The sequence below is a fragment of the Chionomys nivalis genome, chromosome 20 (assembly GCF_950005125.1).
Source record: "Chionomys nivalis chromosome 20, mChiNiv1.1, whole genome shotgun sequence".
NCBI classification, from domain to species: domain Eukaryota; kingdom Metazoa; phylum Chordata; class Mammalia; order Rodentia; family Cricetidae; genus Chionomys; species Chionomys nivalis.
In genome coordinates this window covers 45,183,374-45,199,377 of record NC_080105.1, presented here as the reverse complement: position 1 = coordinate 45,199,377, position 16,004 = coordinate 45,183,374, and positions in this window count along the sequence as shown.

The following is a 16,004-nucleotide window of genomic DNA, read 5'->3' as shown; positions in this document are numbered from 1 at the left end:
ATTCAGACAAATCTTATTTGCATTACATTTGGTTAGCAAAACCCACTTCCCACTTTGAATATTAACCATGTGGCGACTATTTTTGGGAGATTTAAAAATATGTTTAAGAACACAAACAACCTTTCTGTACATAACTTAATTAGACCTAAATATAAACATCACACTATATGCAAAAAATAAAACATCACATAGATATTCTAGAGCTGGATGCCGATGGCCAGAATTCATCACTTTTGAGCATGTGAATGTAAGTGAAATAAACCTAAGTACAGGTGAAATTGCTCCATAGTTTAAATAGTTCAGTAATTTAAGTCAATTTCCCTTATTAGTGCTAATTAGTTTTGCAAGTAAATATGATTTTATGCCTCCCTACAATACACACGCATAAGCACCCACAACACGGCAGTTTCAGGATAAATTACTGATCAAAATTATATACAAAGTGGCCTCTGTTAAGTAAGGCTTCTCAGGGAATGTGGCAGGGATGCAGACTGTTACAGGTGCCTTTCACTGACTTCCTGTTCAGCTTGTGTTCTTTTCACTTCCTCTCTCTCCAACACTTGTTTATATGTCTTCATGGAGAGAAATAGCTAAACTACTTCTTGTCATTCCCACAAAATTGTGTTTGGGAGAAAAAAAATTTCATTCCCTAGTGCGTTAATCATCTTTCTGTTGCTATTAGAGATTACCTGAGAGAAATTAATCTATAAAGAGAAAAGGAAGAATTCTTGTCTCATGCTTCTGTAGGTTGGCAGCATAGTTGAGGAAGTACCATTGCTTTGGTTCTATGAAGCATCACGTCACAATGGGAACATGTAGAGAGACAACCATCTGATAAACCAAGTGCCAAAGAGGCAGAGGAAGAGACTGAGGTGCTACAGTTTTCTATATATGATTCCTTCATGGAACCAAGAACCTTTCATAACACTCTTCTAGAACACCCACAGTACCTCCTAGTACCACCCATTTCACTCACATCACCTCCCATTGTCATTCCTTTTACATGTTGAATGGGGATCATTCTACATCCAAACTGGAGCACTTAGTTTGGAACACAAGTAATAAAAATAACTAATATATATAAAGTATGGCATACTCTTCCAAGACCTTAAAGTTAATCAAATACTTTAATAATCATGAGAATTCTTTGCAGGTGCCACCATACTAGGTAAGGTCTACAGAGAAGCAGCAGAGAATTTATAGAAGTCACTTGGAAATAAAGCTAGGGGCAGCTACCACCAGCAAAGCAGGGGTGTTTGGAAATGAGATTGTCATTTGAGTTGATGGACTCAGTAACACAGAGGCACTTCTCAATATGAGTGGGACTCACCAAAGCCATTGGAAATCTAAACAGAACAAAAGGATAAGTCAAAGAGAGACATTCCCTCTGCATTGTGATTCTCAAGGCAGTTTCAAGTTCTGTTACCTTCAAGATCTGAAACCAATATCATTACTCTCCTGTAACTCCAGTTACTGCTTATCCAGCATCATTTTCTAAAATCTGCAAGCCCAGACATTCATGAGCTAAACAAATAACACACACACACACACACACACACACACACCTGAACATTCTGCAGTTTCTTGTTTTCTGAACATTGAACAGTTGTAGGTCTCTGTGTTAATCACAAACCACTGTAAAGAGCTTACCTGATGAGGCTGACAGATGCTTTAATTCATGGCTCTATGAGTCATTAAAAGCTATTTTTAAAGTTATGTCCATTTAGAAGAACAATGGTATTAAATGTTCCCTTAAGACCTATGGCCTATCTAGTTACAGGTTCTTGGTTAGATTATGGAACAGTATGGGATTCAACTTTTGGTAAAGGCCCGAAATCCAGTAAGAAAGTGATTGGCTACTCCCATAGCTTTGAAAGTAACTGTATCTGGTAACTACGATCTCATGGTACAGAAAGCAAACTTGGGTAAATGGGAGTAGTTCTGGCTCAGGATCCAATGACGTCATGAAGCAAGTTGTATGGAATTTACTAAACTTGTTCTAGCACTAGTGTATGTAAATTCGATATAAAACTCTGTAAGGGACTCAAACTACATGAAAGGTTCCATAAACCAGGAAGCTAGCTATAATTATTCAGCTATTAGTCAACATTCTTTCTTCAGATCCCAACAATTTTACTCTGATCCCAGGAAATCGAAGTACACATATGTATGTTTTTGTGGTGCTCGAGCTTGACCCTAGTTTGTTTTGCATGCTTGGCAGTCCTGCCAACACCCACAGACCCATTACCTCAGGCCCATTGTTTCCTAGTCTTGTCATCAAGATCCAGTGTAGTGATAGCTTAATTCATGGTGAAGTTGAACAGTTATATATATGGGAAAGATCTGTGCTCCAGGGCACAGGAGGTGCTGTAAAGCATAGAGCAATTAGGATGACATAGTGACAACAAACTCGCAGCTCTTGCAGCTTCTTCCTTAACACCCAATGGGAAATCTATTCCGGCAATAAAATTTGATTGTGCAGTAGAAAAGGCACCATTTCCAAAACAAGATCTTGTTCCAGCCTGTTCTGAACTTGTCATGTTTATGTCTTAGTTGGCTGGTTACCAATAGTTGTCTAGTTCAATCAAGAGCTTGGAATAAAACTGGGCACAGAAGGTTCATTCCAATGTTTGACGCTGAGAAAAATTTAAAATCTGTGGCCTTGAACATGAATGCTCAAGAAAATACTGAAAAGGAGTTTCTGCCTATGCCTGACAAGGTATTGACAAGGATGGTTTCTTAGGAAGGGAGAGCCCATTTTCGTTTAGAGGATGATATCTGGTAGGTCTATCACTTCCAGTAGATGAACCCCCACCTTGAGTCTATTGTTCAGGGATTCAGTAGATCATTATAAAAGGACAAAAATATGAGAGCTGCTGGGGAGATGAGGGTTCAATCTGAGATAAGTTATATAAGGGTTACAGGGTGCGAATGATCAAAATACATCGTATGACATTCTCAAATAATTAATTAAAGTATAATATTAATAAAAATAAAATAATGGGAAAATATAAGGGCAAAATTCAGAAAGAATATCATCTTTTTCCTTCTGAGCTTCCTGTCTATCAGGAATTAAGAACCTTTTTTTTTTTCACTATGCACATCTACTAGCATCTCTAAGACCACAAGAAAAGGCAAAGCTTAAGTCGCACTCATGTATTTTAGTCATAGCAACACAGAAGTGGCAAAAATGACCTGTGTCCTTATATACCTTGGAAATTTCAGAATGAAAAATAATTGCATATGGAAATGTGTAGAAAATATTTAATAAAAATAAAGTATTTCCAGGTATTTTGGGATCCTGAAAGGTTTCTGGTCTGAGACCTGTCTACACTGTGTAGGAAGACTGTCTAAAACACTGGTTCTCAACCTTCCTAATGCTTTGTCCCTTTAATACAGTTTCTCATGCTGTGGTAACCCCTGACCATAGAATCATTTTTGTTGCTACTTTATATCTGTACCTTTGCTACTGTTCTCAATTGTAATGTAAATAAGTATGTTTTCTAATGGTTGAACAACCCTGTAAAATGTTGTTCAATGTCAAAAGGGGGTGCGACCTGCAGGTTGAGCATTGATGGTGTAAAACAAAAACAAATACGAAGCAAAATCTTAATGATCTTGTACCCACACTAGAAAGAGACATTCCTTAGATTTTGTTCACAGTGTTTTACAGTTAATAACCCATGCAAGATAATTACATAGTTCATTTGCATATTTAAAGTGAGTAGACTATTTTTTAAGAGGTGTAAATATAATCTATATGAGTATTTTGCAATGTAAGATGAAGTTTTTTGTGAAATATCATTGTTGCAATTCAACTCTCAAATCACCTGATACCATTCGGCTTTCCTAGTGTTTGTTTAGGTGAAAGCATGCTCAGCTGTGGCTGCATCACAGCTGTGAGTGACCCTTCTCCCTTAAGTGGACATCATTCATACCATCTTTTCTGTGGCTTACTAAGAACAATGAAGACCACGATGTGTAACGAACATCTAAATGAAGAGACTTTTGGCTCACATAGCAGGGTTGTAATCATGCAAGAGATCAAGTGTTCAGGACAAAGTTCTTTTTTTTTTTTTTTTAGTTTCATTTTACATTCCAACCACAGCTCTCCCTCCCACCCATCCTTGCCTCGCACGCAGCTCAACCCAATCCACTCTTTAAAGATGAGAGTAAGAGACAGTAAAGAGTTTTCAACATTTTCTGGTTAGAATCTGAAATGTCCTGTCAAAGCTCCTGTTTTGAATGCTTAATCCCTAGGTGTGCTATTTTGAAAACTTTGGAACTACAGGATGTGGTGCTGGGCTGGTGGAAATACATAAATGAGGGTGGGACTTTGGGGTCTTCCAAGGTAGTTCCTCTGTTCTGACTAGCCTCTTCCTGTCTACCACCATTGGACTGTCTCCACCACAAGCTCCTGCTGCAACAGGAGCTTCTTGTTCTTCCATTCAGAGGACTACAGGAATGCATCACAGTCAGTTGAGCTAGTTGACACTAATGAGGAGGAGGAGGAGGAGGATGGGGAAGAAAAGTTATTATGCCAAATGAACTTTAAACTTACTTCCAGTCTATGACTGCATGGCACATGAACTCAAACTTTAAGAAGTTCTGGGGAATTTCTCAGACTATTCATTAATTTTCAACAGTATTAATGTATTTGTTAAAGCCCTTAAGAACTGGAGAGGCTCAGAAGAGTAAATTGTTCAATATAGTATGACATTAAAACAATATGACCTATACATTTTTTTCTGTGATCTGCAAAACATTAGCCTAAAATATGATAACTTTGGGATATTTTTTTAGCTGAAATAGAGTATTCTTGGTGTTGTTTTGTGCAACACAGAGCACATTATTTGATGTAGTTCTCTAACAAAAAATGAATATGAACCAAGTGTTTGTTTTTGTTGCTTTTATTGAAATGTATACTATATAAAAATGCATCCTACTAAATAGTAGGATTGTCAGTATTTTTCCTAAATTTATCTTCCTGATTCATGAGCATGGAAGATCTTTACATCTTCTGATATCTAAGATATTATCAAATTCTTCAATCTCTTTAATCTACAACACTTTTGCTTTCTTGGCTAGAGTTATTCCAAAATATCTAATGTTATTTGTGGCTTTGTGAAAGGTATTGCTTTCCTGATTTCTTTCTCAGTCTGTTTGTCATTTGGGAACAAATATAGAGACAAACGGCCAGAAATATATAGAGACTGAGACCTTGGAACAGTTAACTCTAAATGGAGTATCTTTATCAGCCTCCTCTCAGGGCTCAGGAAACCCTCTTAAGGAGAAGTTAGAAAGAGTTTAAGAGCCAGAGGGGTGAAGGATACCAAGAAAAGAAGGCCATAGACAGATCTGTACCACATAGGATCCTAGACCCGAAGGGAGAGCTGGATACAAGTTCCCATCCTTAACCCAGAAGCTCTCTCCAATAGATAACTTCTTACAAATGAAAATCTTTTTTTTTCCCAAGGAAATCTTACTAGAGAAACCAATTACTCTTAAGAGCAGGTTGCATGCCTACTAGTAAATGCCCAACAGAAATTGATGTGGGATTTCCCTCTGTATGCTGTGATTACCATTAATGAATACAGAACTGCTTTGAGCCTATAGCAGAGCAGGATGGGGTGGAGCATAGCTAGGTGTGTAAGACTGGATTGAATGCTGGGAAAAAGAAGGGTGGAGTCAGAGAGAAGCCTTGGAGCTGCCAGAGACAGACACCAGAACTTTTCTGGGTAAACCACAGCCTCGTGGTGATACACAGATTAATAGAAATGGGCTAAATTAATATATGGAAGCTAGCCAATAAGAAGCTGGAGCTAATGGGCCAAGTAGTGATTTAATTAATACAGTTTCTGTATAATTATTTTAGGGCTGGGCAACCGGGAACCAATAAGCCCCTTCCATACAACAAGAAACCAAACTCAATAGTATCTTTATAGATTCCTTGTATCATTATGTCATGTCAAAACTTTTCCTTTATTTTGTTTAAGTTTTTATTTTATTTCATTTGAGGATTTTCTTTTCTCTTCCTGTCACCCTACAGAGACTTTTGGTATATATTATCGCTTCCATTTTTATGGGATTCCTTGAGTGTTCAATGAGTGGGATCTGCATTTCTAATTGTTTCATGGACCTTTGCTTGGGCTCTTTTCCTGTTTGTTTGTCCTATTTTGAAGTATTAGTTTTTGTTTTGTCTTATTATATTTTTTTATTAGCACTTAGAAGCCTGTTTTCTAAGAGAGACAGAAAGGGGTTGATCTAATGAGCGGGGAAGTGGGGACGATCTGAACTGGGAGGAGTAGAAAGATGGGGAACCATAATTAGGATATACTGTGTGAGAAAAATAATCTATTTTTCATAAAGGAAAATTAAAATTCTAAAAGGCAAAATTGTAGGGAAAAACATACAAGACAAACATAAGATATATTATAAAGAATTTATCACATCTCAGAGTCTAATCAGTTGTATTTTGGATGTTTTGAAAAATTGTTATAACACAACCCAAATGACTTGTAGCCTTTGCACACTGCCCCTCCCAACTCCTCTGCCCCCACCCTTTCCATGACAGCTTGGCATTTTAGCTTCAGTTTGTGTCCCTTCTTAGATTTTGTTTATTTTCTCCCTCTGGTTTATTTTAAAAGCATTAGAAATAACTCGGATTCACATTTCTATTAGTATGTACCATGCTTATTGAATTCTCTTTAAAGTTTGTCCCTCCCCCATATTAAACAGTGTTCTTTTCCTATTCTGATTGTGGGTTTCATAAATATTCATAGAGGACTGGGCTTTGTTGCTGTCTCAAATCTTTTGCAGATTGTGGAGAGAAATAACATAGAACTAATGTTTTTACCAAGGCCAAGATTTGTAGCCAGGCATGAGAATCAAGGTGTGTGCCTTTAAGAAGCTTGCAAACTTGTTTATAAGAGAACTCTGGGGTTGGAGACTGGCTTCTGCTCTTAGGAACCCTTAGCAGGTGACAAATATGATAATTGTCTTTGAGTGCATCTGAAAATGGATCTGCAAATGAAGAAAATTGCAAAAATAGAAAAAATAGTTTAATTTTCAATAAAGCTTGCAGCAGATTGGTTAACAATGTCAGTCACTCATTATTTCAGAGGCAGGGGAGGAAATGCACTTGCGGAATACAACTGTGGCATATATTGGGTTGCTATCATCAAGCCCAGCATGACTTTTATTGTTTGGATAAAGCTCAGTGCTATGCTCTGCAGCCTAATAAACTCCGGAATGCAATTCAGTGACTACTATTCCCAGCTGCTCTTTGTTTAACATGAAAACCCAACCACAAATTTGAGTTCCATGCTTGTGACATTCTGGGTTTTTAAACATTTTTTAAAACTACATTTTTTTTTTCAAAGCATAGAGCAGAAGCTTAAGAGGTAGTCCCTGGCTACTAACCCTTCACCTCTGTGTAAGGGATTGATGAACATAGAAAGGTAGGGCACATGCCTGAAGGCCAGTTGCAGGCAGACTCACTGGAAAAGACCCCAGTTCAGAATCCACTCCTTCATGGGATGTTATGCACTGTACTATCCTGCCTGTTCTGTCTGCAAAGCCCCTGCTATGACATTAATGTGAGAGAACCCTGTAGGTTCATGTCTTTGAACACTCAGTCTCCACCTGAAAGCACTGTTTTGGGATGCCTTCAGGAAGTGGCGTCTCACTGGAAGAAACAGGTCTCCAGAAACAGGTCTTATTTGTTACAGGTGAACCTTACCATGAAAATATGATACCTATACACAATAGAATTCTTTTACACGTCTGTTAGTACAGCTGAATGCAGAAAAAATGAATGGAACAATCAAAGCAGTTCTCCTGTTGTCAGATCATAATAAAATGTGATAATAATTAAAGATTAAAAAATGAAATCATGAAGCTTGCAGGTAAACGGGTGTGGTTAAGAAGTATTATATATTATGTGAAGTAACTCAATCCTAGAAAGAAAATGTGATATATGTATCTTTTTTTTTTTGTATTTTAGCTCCAAATTTTTAGATATGAGTCTAGAACTTGAAGTAACCCCAGAAGCCACGGGGCACATGGGACTGGAAAGAGAAGAAATTCCAGAAAGGAGGGTAGTTGAATACAGGTGCTATGAAGGAAGAAATGGGGAAAACTGAGTAGGGAACAAAACAGGGGAAGGGGAGGGAGGGTAACTGAGAGAGGAGGTAGGTGAAAGGAGAGATAAATAACACTACAAATATTTGAAAAGCCATGGGGAAACATATTATTTTTGTAAACTTGCTCAAAATATAAGTATCTCAATGTGAAACATGAAACCCTGAAGCTGCCAGAAGAAAACATGTAATATTCTATAAAGATATTGGCATAGGAAAGGACTTCCTGGATAGAACTTTATTTGGTCAGTAACTGAAACCCCAAATTGACAAATGCAAACTCATAAAGCTAAAGAGCTTCTATACAGCAAAGGAAACAATCAATTGAGTGAGGAGGAAGCACACTGAGTAAGAGAGGTTCTTTGCTACCTATACATCTTATAGAGGATTAATAGCCACAATATAAAAAGACCACAACAAAGAATCAAGAAAACAAATCACCCAATTGAAAAGTAGGGCATTTCTCTGAACAAATAGCTCTTAAAAGAAGAAATAGAAATGGCAAAGAAATGCGTGTATGTGTTTAAAGTTATACATGATGTGATTATATTCTCCAAAGAGCCATCGACTATCTAGTAAAAAGCACAGGGGTACCAAGAATACTCCCTTTGAGTTGTTGGTAGCAGAGTCCAAGAGGCTCATCAAGCAGTGTAGGGCCTTGTCATTGCCCTTGACTGCTTCCGAGAATGAGAAGGTAAGACTCTATTGTTGAGGATGCCATGCACTTCAGATCCAGGACTTGAAGGAACTGAGCTGCAGCTAGCCTGGAATCCTCCTATCTAAGGGCTAGCCTTTACAGTATTAAAGGTGCTATGCAAGCTGCAGATGGAGAAAAGCAATCTGTATTTCAAGACAACTTTAAATTCGATGAACTATAACGACCAGTGTGACAAGATATTGCCAGTGGTACAATAAAGGCACTTTAACCCACAGCTGTCTAATTGGACTTAAGGCCCACTAAATAGGAGGGATTTGTGTCTGGTACTGAACGTCCAGAGAAATACCTATGGCTCCTCTAGATCCTGGAAGAAAACCTACTACTAGTACTTCTCTAAACCAGAATAAGTTTAACGACATTCTAAAAACTTCTTTTTATAGTCACAGATAAGTGGAGCTCTCACCCCCTCATCAAAGAGGCTTCCTATGGTCACAGATGGAAAGTACTGTAGCACAGAGAATATGCGACTGTGCTATGCCCACCATTGGTGCATCTACCATGTAACCCTTACACCTTTAGGTCAGATGGGGTTGAAAGATTATATGAGTCTGAGAACCAGGATGATTGTGAAATAGCATCTTATAGATAGGAGAGGGAAGCTGCATCCGTGAAATCTCAACCATATGATTTCCTAAGCTGGAGCTTCTTAATGATAATACCGGTCAGCACATCAATATGGACAAGTGAAATTTCACAAAGCCCTACCTAGATAAAGAGTGGTTGCAATTATTATGGAACTTCACGCTTTTGAATAGAGGCCTCAGGATCCACACTGGAATAAAGGAAAGGGTGACCTCGGAGTAACACCCTCATCATTACCTCTGGCTGTGATTCCAACTTGTCAAAGTAAAAGTTCTAAAGACTTACCCACTCCTAAAAAGCAATCACAAAACTACTCTTAGTATAGTTCAAGCAGGAGAGGGTTCATCCTCAGCTGGCAGCTGAAGTTGAGTGTCACCCATGTGTTGGTGGGCTTTAGAATCACAAAAGGTGAGAGAGTAAATGGGTCATGGAATCTTCCTCTACAGTTTCAGAAAGCTGCTGAAACCAGGCAATCTGTGGTAGAAGAGTATCTAGATGAAGACCCTTGGAGGCCATAGCTTGAAGCTATGAAGATGAAGTCTGGACTGCACTGGAGACCCCCTAAGATGTTGGAAATGCCAGAGGTATAGTATATCTGCCAACGAGATCTGATTACAGGGATTGGAACCAACCCAAGAGAAAGAAGCATGTTACTGGTGCAAAGCTTTAAGATTTAACAGCCATCTCAGCAGTTTTGGCATTGGACTTGATCATATAAAATCTGGCATTTGCCTTCCTGGGACTTGGTCTTGCTTTGATCCAGTGTTTTCCCACTATATACCCATTCTTTTCTTTCAGAAGGGTAATTCTGTACCATTGTATGTGGGATGTATGTAACTTGGGGTTTTATTTGCAGGGGGTTGCAATTAAGATTGTCTTGGAGTTTTTGACTTTGAACTTTTAGTGAGTGGTGGAACTCTAAAAGAATATAGGAACTTTTGAAATCGGAACACACGTTTTTGCATTATGATGCATCCATGATACTGTTTGGGAGCCATCAAGTAGAATGTGATAATTTGAATGAAATGTCACCCATAACTCCATCATATGAATACTTGGTTCTGAATGGGGGGAGGCTTAGGAGGTGTGGACTTGCTGGATGAAGTTTGACACTGGGCAACACACTTTGATAATTGAAAGAGTCATACCATTTATAGTTCACTCTCTGCTTCTGCCTTGCAGTTCAGGATATGAGCCCTAGCTTCTTTCACCTGTCATTATGCCCATCACTTTCTGGCATGTCTCTCCACCATGATGGACACTGATTCCTCTAGCACTTTAAGTACAAATAAGTTCTTCCTTCTTCTATAAGTTGCTTTGGGCCTGGTGTTTTATCACAGCAATAGAAAGTAACTTATATATAAGTACTTTGGCATTTTTTTCCTTTCAGCTTTCTAATGCACATGGGCTGGAGGTAACTTTGAAGATTATGAAGCAGAAATAGATAGGAGTCTAGACTGGTGATTAATATTGCCACATATACACCAAAACTCCTTACCTCTATGTAGGCTTCTCTGCAGGCAAAAAATTAGACTTTTTATCATGTTTATACAATGTTCTCATTAATAGAATATAATACAATGAAAAGTGATATAAATCAGGCTTTTGCCACTTAATAATGTTGATACATTATTTATTTTACGTATTATTAAGTATATATCAATAAGCTTTGAAATCAAAGATATAATACTAGATAAGGCCTGAAAGTTCATTTTATATAAAGAGAAATGCAAGTTTTAGCTGTTGAGTCATAATATGTAAAGTCTTCAGTTACAAGTTCTCAGATGTTTGCTAGCTTAGAAAACCCTTTGTGGAGTGACACAAAAGGGTTTTAAGGAAAATCTGCAGGAGGCAGTTGTTCATCTGCTTGTCCTTTAGGCTGTTCATCTACCATACCCATTGGCAGAATTCCTTCTAAGGATGAGACTCAATATCTTCAAAGTTCACAAAGATATGCTCACACTCATTTGATGATTCCTTAACATAAAGGTCTTGGAAGCAGAGTCTATCTCTGACCTCTTTTTATCCTCCCTTTTCTTATTCTTCTTTTTTATCTAAAGCAAGTCAGAAAAAAAATGAATTTCTCTCCTTGAAAGTGGATCATAAGATCTAAAATCCATGGCCTTTGGAGCCAATCAAAAAAAAAAAAACCCACAAAAATTCTTCTATAATTTCCCCTGATTTTCTGTGTGAGTATTGATGATAAGAGAATTCTCATTTGCCTTGTTTGACTGTGAGTCATAAGACCTCAATTCCACACAGTCCTGCTTATGTGCAGAAGAATGACATTCTACAATAGATGATCAGAAAGTACCTGATCAGTCTTGGCTGCCTCCCCTATTCATTATCATTAACATGTTCTGAACCCCTAGCATGTCTGCCTTGCAGTCTTGACAAAAATTATAAAATCAGATGTTTCCTCTCTGTTTTTTCTAATTTTCTTTTAATGTTTATTTCTAAAGCAGGGTTCAGTATGTAGGCCAGGCTGTCCTCATTCTGAACAGTCGATTCCACCTCCAAGGTGTTCGTCATTGTCTGTACAGTAGTTAAGAGTATTAATCTGTTTCAACTGCATCTTTGAGCCTCTAATCTAAAGGCTCCTCCTTCAAGATAAAACTATGATTAAATAAATTTGTTGTGGCTTTTCATTGTCAACCTGTCCTTTGTTAGTGTGTGTCAGCAAACTCAAATATAAAGCCTTCAGAAGGAAAGTCTGGGCTTCAGTGCAGCCCAGGAGCTGTGATTCTACCAGGATCTGCCATTTTCACTCCTCCTCACTAAAGAAGTGATGTATTGACTTTGTCTTAGTCTATGTGGTTCTTGTGCTCCCCTATCTTACTCTTCTAATCTGAAACTAACAGTCAGTTCCTAGTGTAAGAGTGAAAAATTAGTTTCCTTCCTTAGGATATGCTTTTCCCTCTTTATGTCTATGAACCTTAAGATTTTAAGATTCACACATCTCCCTAAACACCCCACTGAAATGGCAATCTCTGCAAGGAAAGTCTGTTCATCTATTCTTCTACTGTAAACTCAGATACTGTCTGTGGCGACTACATCTTTGTTGAATGACAATTGATAGTTAAATTGTGGAAGTAACAATACAATTTCCTATAAAATAAATTATTGTAGCTACCACCAATGCCTGCATTTCCAAAAGTCCTGAGTTCAATTCCCAGCAACCATATGGTGGCTCACAGCCATCTGTAATGAAATCCAGTGCCCTCTTGAGGAAGAGACCTGGTCAGTTGTCCTCAGCAACTTAGACCATAAAACCTAATATGGACAAGTTCAACAGAACCGCTATATACAGGCTGCCCATGCACGCTTCACCATTGCCAGGGCATACATTTCATTCTTTTCATTTATTTTTTCTGATCTTAAAGTTTTAATGTATATAGATTATCTTTCTTTACAAAATGTAATTATAATAGACACCCAGACATTACTGGGTCCCCAGACATCATGGTTGAAGTACAATTTAGGCAATAAAAGTCAGTATGTAGGCAACACCATCTGACCAAATGAAAACAAAGACCCCACCCATCAAAGTCCATAGTTCTGGGAAAGTCTCTAAATGTAGTAGTAACCTTGCCTTCTGTAGTTCTGCTTCTAAATAGCTGTCTTGTTAACTAAAGTATTCAATACAGAATGTGGATTGTGTGCTTAAAAGCTCACCCTGAGAAAGACTCAGGGCACCACTGGGGTCCTGAACACCCAGTGTAATAATAAAAAACTAGCTAATAAATACTTTCTATTGGCTTAAACCCATATCCAAGCAGTCTTCTCTAGTGAATATTCCACAACAGTAACTAACATTTTCTGTCACCTCCTGTGTACAGGCTCTTAAATGCTTTGCATATATCAGTTCATTTAATATTCACTCAATCCTAAAAAGCAGGTATAATTAATTCTAAGTGTCCAAGGTTTGGTGGATAATAAACGATTGATTGGATATTCAACCACAATTTTCTCTGATCCCAAGTATGTATTTGAACTTAGGACGCAATCAGGAATTTTTGTATCAGGTAAATGATTAGGGTTCTGATATAGTAGCCCAAAGATGGGGTAGAGATTATGCATTTTTTTAAAAAGCTCTGTTAGTGACTGTTGGAATGTCATCTTCAGTTCCTAGTACGGGTTATATAGGGCTGCTTACCATGCCCTAGCTGTGCCTCAGTTCCTCAGAGAAACATGTTTTGTTTAATAGAAGTTGGGATTGGCTTTTAACTTATCAGGAGATATGTGAGAGTCCCCCTCTCACTGTATGGTTGAATATTACCTTAGATCTGTTTCCCATCTAACTTTCTCCACAGTCTTTCTCTGGTGCACCTGACCCATGTTCTTTCTGACCCTGTGCCCCACTGTCCTACCTTTCATTCTTGCCCGGACATTCAGTTCTCACCTAGTCTGACAATCACAGCTTCTCTTTGATATTAGCTCACAGCACTTTTTAAAAACATGGTGTTTCAAATCAGGAAAAGAGCCTCAGTAACATAGATAACTTAATTTGTTATTTTTTAGATGGCTTCCAGTAGGGGCACATATCTCTCTATTTGCAAATTTCCAAAAGATATTGTACAGCAACTATACCCAAACCCCTAAGCCCCTCCCTATATCACTCACAAATCCTCTTGGGCATATCTCACAATTTTTGTCATAGAAAAACATTGCCATTGAACTCATACCATGTGTGTTTTGATGCCCCAGAGAAGGAAATTAGGAATCCCTGGGCCCTCAGTAGGATCTTATGACAAGAGAATGATTTAGATGCTTTCCCTCAAACCCACAGTGTATAATATCCCCACATCCCAATGGGAGAGAGAGAGAACAACAGAGATTCACACACACACACACACACACACACACACACACACACACACAGAGAGAGAGAGAGAGAGAGAGAGAGAGAGAGAGAGAGAGAGAAGCAGTAAAGGACTATAGTGAATATAAGCCTATATGATAAGACACTGGAAGTCTCACCAAAACTGTGTGAGACTTATGGTGAATTTCCATATCACCTGAATCCTGAACAGTAATTTATGCAAGTCTCTGCAGCGGACGCTCACGCCAAAATATCCCATGAATGTTTCTAAAGCTCACTGTGCACACTCCTCTCTCTCTCTCTCTCTCTCTCTCTCTCTCTCTCTCTCTCTCTCTCTCTCTCCTCTCTCTCTCTCTCTCTCTCTCTCTCTCTCTCTTTCTCTGTCTCTCTCTTTCTCTCTCTCCTTTTCCTCCCTTCTTTTCTCTCCCTCTCTCCCCCTCTCTATTACACACATACATATACACACAAAATCAACTCTATTAAAAGCATAGCTGTGCTAAGTTTCTGAGTATACATTCTACTTTGTATGACTTGACACCCTAAAATCATGAGGTATGGAAGAACAACATTAAGACAACTATATTTATGCAGATTTTGGAGCCAACAGAATCAAACCACAGGGAAAGAAAAGACAGCATGAAAAATAGGAAAGGGGACTTTAAATATAAATGAGTTAAACTAATGACAGACAGTACAATCATTAAAAGTCATAAACTCATTGATGGAGTAAAAAGAGTTGACATAGAGTTATTACAAGGAGAAATTCTAGAAGAAAAAAATCATTGAAATTACCAAGAAATTCATCCCAGAGTAGAAAATGAATGAAAATGGCAAAGTGTTATTAGCTGACCTAAAAGATGGCACAAGACAGTAGAATGTGCGCATTATTAAGTTTTAGAAATGCAGAGAGGAAATGAAGGAAGTCCGATATTTGAAGAGATAACCAATTTCCTTCTTTGTCTAGAATGAGAGTATGCATGGATTCTCAAATTAAATAAGACTATTAAATTCTCAGAAATGAATCCAGAAGAAAGGACAAGAAAGAGAAAATATCACAAAGGTGACCCCCGCGGTAAGATTTATTACCTGTGAGGCAACAGTGTGGAGACAAGCTGTAGACTCCACAGTGCAGTGGAAATAGGGATGAAACACAATGGTACCCAACACGTGCTAGATGACCCATCTGCACACTCGGAGTCCACTCTCCAGCTGGACCATCACCTCAGGACACATTGATACTTCTGGGTTCCCAATGGAATAGAGAATAACTTCTCTCTAGACTTTGATTTCTGAATAAACACAGTAGGGCACACTTCAATATGAAATAACTGACATCCTTATCTTCTGCCAAAATCTAGCAGCAAATCAGAAATGCTCACCTCCAAGTGTATCCTTTCCAAACTAGCATTGTCCAGTGTTTTAGTTCTCCAACTTTCCTGTGAGAGTTACATTATTGTATTTTTTTCTTAGCTAATGTTCAGGTACATATAGCCTTGTATTTATAAGTTTTACTATTTGTTATTATAGTTATAAATCCTTCCTTCTGACTTAATTTCCTATTGAAATGTTTCCTAATATTGTCATTCATAATCAAATCCAATGAAAGGGAAGGACATCCAGAGGCATTATAAATCATGGCTGTCATAACCCTAAGAAGTGCATGTACCCCGGTTTTCTTCTAATAGGATGCACATTTTAACCTCATCTTATTTATTTATTTATTTATATATTTATTTATTTA